The 4,510-nt window shown below is 39.8% G+C and overlaps 1 pseudogene across 1 annotated transcript; it reads right to left on the reverse strand.

Moving 5' to 3' along the window:
* Positions 1-1,555: 1,555 nt before the first annotated feature.
* Positions 1,556-2,425, reverse strand: LOC311597067 (iron-sulfur cluster assembly 1 homolog, mitochondrial-like; annotated as a pseudogene). Its single transcript has 2 exons — positions 2,250-2,425; positions 1,556-1,982 (listed from the first exon to the last, which is right to left on the reverse strand). The product of its transcript is annotated as an iron-sulfur cluster assembly 1 homolog, mitochondrial-like (transcript).
* Between the last annotated feature and the right edge of the window lie 2,085 nt (positions 2,426-4,510).

Raw genomic sequence — 4,510 nt, forward strand, 5'->3', positions numbered from 1 at the left:
TCACTTTCAAAGTTTTGGAAGTAAACCTTGTATTATAATTGAGTTGTATGGGTACAATACCTCATATTAGAATATATATATATATATGTGTGTGTGTGTGTGTGTGTGTGTGTGTGTGTGTAACTAATTACATGAGTAAACAGTAAGTACAGGTTAGCAGCTTCTAAAGTGAAAAAAAAAATGACAGAGAGTTTTCTGCCTGAACTGTCACCCAAAACTCTCTACAGCCTTTTGGTCCAATATATCTGACAGACATATTTGTGAGGCAGGAACTATTGAGGACTTGCTTACCCTGTCTTGACAGAGTTTGGCCATCACCTTGGCCTGCATTCAAGCCTGTCCATTTTTAGGCAGAATTCTGTCTGTGGTAGAAATGAGGACATTTTGTCCAGTGGCTTGTTTGCCACAATTGAAACCATCTCCTTAAGTAGGTTCTTTGATGCTTACCATCTTCTTTGCTGTAGGCCAGGTGTTGGTGTTGCCAGGTTTGGAGATAGGGGTTGAAAAGAAAGAAGAGAAAATATAGAAATATATGGGGATAGTAGGACAAAAAGTAAGTTAGTGAATCTACTGCTCAACTTAATGCCTTAATTGTTACTCACAAGGTTATTTTTAAGTTATTGGTAGGGAATTTTGTATATAGATGCGTAACAAGTTTAAATTTAGATGTGTGTGTGTGTGAAGAATAATTTTAAACTTGAATTCTATACCAATGTATCTAAATGTATCTCCACAGAGTGTGTCATACAACACTGGTGTAAGCACCAAGGGGGCACGGAGCTGGAGACTGCCCTAGCTCTTCTAACCTGTGCACAGAGGTGGACAAAAGCTGTAAAATCTAATCTCCAAACGTCAGGGCTAAGTGAGCTAGCTGGCTGCTTATCACAAGCGCATCCAATTGAGTGGTCTAAGCAAACTCTCGGGAAGCACGCCCTAGATGGGACACTGAAACCATGCCCAGTGGTTCCCACTCCTGATACTTTAACCCAGAACTCAAACTTGGAAGGGTCTGCAAATGAGGTCTCTTATTATCACATTTTTTTTGTAAAAATGTAAAAAGCCATGGCAGAGATGAAGGGAAAGAAGGAGCCACTTCCTCAAGTTCTAGCAACACAATGTCCATTAAGTTGTGTAGGAGGAACAAGACCTGTGTTGAGCAGAAACAAGGCCTGGCCTGGCAACACGCATGCACAGAAGGGGACCTTCAGGTAGACTCAACCCTAGACGTGCCCAGGCACGCCCAGAGACAGACTGCACAGAGTCTGGTGATATCAAGATGAGAGCCGAGCAGGAGGAGCCTCTGCAGCAAGTCACTGTTTGGGAGCTAATGGGACAGTGGGAGGGGGACATAAAAGCATGCCCTATTTCAACAATGAATCAGTCTGCTTCTGCCTATTGCATGACTCCCAGAGTCTGTGTCATTGACTCCATGCCAGTTCACCCATGCCCGCAAGGGTCCTAGGCGTGGGTCCCAGCAACAAAGCTGGTTCTAGCATAAGCACCCTACAGCATTAAGGGCAGGGTAGGACTTTTCCATACAGCACTGAAGAGTGACTCAAAGAAACCAATGACCTCTCAGATTCTGGGCCTTACAGAGAGCACAGATACGGTGCTTTGGGGACTCTTCACAGGCTGGCTTGATTTCCAAATGCATCACTTTATTTTTTTCCCCATGAGGCAGCCACACATTATAAATTCTCAGCATGTGACAGTCACATGATTTCTTCAGTAAGCTCCAACATAGATTCCTGGGGCTTGAAATACTGAGATTTCTAATGTTAAATCTTTCACTAGAGCCGCACGTTCCTTTTGTGTTGGGCTTACTGAAAACAAATTCACTGGATAGTTTGTCCTCCACATAGTCCATATCTGTTCCTAAAATTGTTAGCTGTGCTTTCTTTCCAATGAACACTCGGATTCCATCTTGAAGAACTTCATCGGAATCTCCTTTTGTCTTTGTATACTCCAAGCTATAGGATAGTCTTTTTAATTAAGCTTAGTTGTTTAGGGGGTAAGACATTTTTAGGCCTACATAGATATTTTAAGTTGATAGAGATGAGATATGATTTCTGCAAGGTTGCCAAATACAATTAGCCAAAACACCATGCATGTAACATTTATATAATTCCTAATTGTTTCCTGGTTCTTCTTGCTGCATATAGTTTATTTTATTTATGTATAATAATATAAATGTATTGCCAATAAATATGTAAATTAAATTTATACAAATTGGCAAAAGAAAAAAAGGGCTGTTACAACCCCTGGTTTGCCTGAGAACATTCAGACCCACATGCTCCAGCTTGTCTTTGAGAATCTATTTTATCTTGTTCATAGTTGAGAGAGTCAGTGTGAGTGCTGCCTAGGTGGGCTGCAGCTTCCTTTTGCTCAAAGCCTGCACTGTGGCGTGGACCAATGATGCTGACATGTTCACTTGTGTCGCTAGGAGCCTCAGGCTGGAGCGTTAGACTTTCAGCCTCTCTCTATGGACAGGGCAGGCGCTTTGATGCCACAAGCTCCTCGCCAGGTGGCTTTTCAACGAGATTCTTTTTTTTATATACAGCAAAAGGTCATCAAATAAGTGTGTATATTAATGATGTTAAATTTAGATACTACAAAATTATCTTCTCAATTTCATTCCAGCCAAGTATAGATTATGAATTTGCCCTTTCTCTAAGATAAATACTGTTGCTGTTGCCTCATATTTAGATGCTCTGAGATATCGTCAAAACAGATCTCTTTAGCACTCCCATTTAGCTTCATCCAGCTGTTTGTTCAACAATTCTTTTGAACAACATTTATGTTAGTTATCTTTCTCATCTTGTGATTAGGTACCTAACACAACAGCTTGAGAGAGAGAGAGGACGCATTTCAGCTCATGGAATTACCGAACTCCAGTCCAGTCCGTCATGATGGGAAATGCTAAGTGGCATAACTAAACTATGGAAAAACTTCCTCACAGAAAGTGCAGAACAGCATCAAAGGCAGGCACAGTATTCAAGATGCACTCTGATGACCCACTCTTACTTATGCAGGGTCACCTACAAAGGTTCCAAAATAGTGCCACCAGGTGGAGACTAAGTGCTAAAGCACACAAGCAGGCAAATAACGTCACACATTTGAACTAACACCATTTGAGGCTGACTCAGAAATCCAGTCTTTAAGTTTTATTTAATTACAGAATTCTAATTTTAAACGCTTCTTAAATCCAGGAAGACTAATCGCTGGCTAAATTCTATTGTCAAACAAATAATGTAGTCGCAAATTGGCATCAAATCCCTGTAGCAAAGGCATTCAGAACACTCTTTGGAAGGACTGTCAGACCTGTTTTTCCCAGTTAAACTTCATGCATGGTAATTTCCCACTGGCCTGGTGGCCATTCGCTTTACTTCTAGGCTGTGACATGTTTGTTGCCTGATTGTATGGTGCATCATTTGGACAATGAGGGTGACATGGTTCTATTTTTGTTCTAGTCCCTCAAGAAGCAGAAAGGGACAGATGTCTCTCAGACATTCCCTTCTATAGGTTTACTCCAGAGGGAATACCTTGATTATTTAAACTACACAGGGGGTACCGGGGATGAATGCCATTTGGTTTTACTTCTAAAATAAAGGAAGACAGAAGGTGCATGTGTCTTATGTTCACCATAGCTCATGCAATGTGGGAGATGTCCACTATATAACAACTAATCTAAATCCAATTATTAAAAACTTAAGGTAGACAGTAAATTAGAAGGAACAGAAGAACAATATGTCCAAGGTAAAATGAAATATGTGGTCATGTAATGTTAAAATGTTTCCTTGTCAATTATATTCAAATATATACATGAGATTTGACTCAAAGAATCTACTTGAAAAGGTTTTTATTTGATCAGCCTTACATAGGTAAAAGGAAATTTTATGTTAGTACAAATATAGGGATCTATTAAATTGTTGCATTCAAATTCAAAACCAAACCACTTTTATGTATACTTTACATATATGAAACTATTCTCAATTGAAGAGAAGCTCTTCTCTCTATTCCTGGTGCAAACACATGCCAGAGGCATCCAAGTATGCAGATCTTTGGCTCCTTCCTGTGTTAGTGTGTTGTCTGGTGTGTTTTGCATTGCATGATGTTCTATTAACCTTTGAATAGATGATTCATAGTCTTGAGATTGGTATTCAAAATAGTCATGATATTCCTCACTGCCCAGCATGATCTAATGTATAGAGTATAAATACAATATAAAAGGGACATCGACTTTATACCATTTGATTTACATCTACATTACTGATAACCACTTCAATAAGACACTGAGCTGTCTCCATGGAAGTTTTCAAAGTAGACATGGCACAACGATAAATGTCAAAATTAGTGGTAAAAATCCCACCCACTTTCAAAAAATAACTCTCCTTCAAAGCTTTCCTAAATATGCAAGTCTTCTCCAGGAGGTTGGGCTTGGCTTGTTTGGAGGAAGGATCTTTCTAAGTAAACTGGATTACTACTCACTGTATAGGCTGAGAAGACCTCA

This window comes from Acomys minous, assembly GCF_964271855.1.
Source record: "Acomys minous genome assembly, chromosome: 1".
NCBI lineage: Eukaryota > Metazoa > Chordata > Mammalia > Rodentia > Muridae > Acomys > Acomys minous.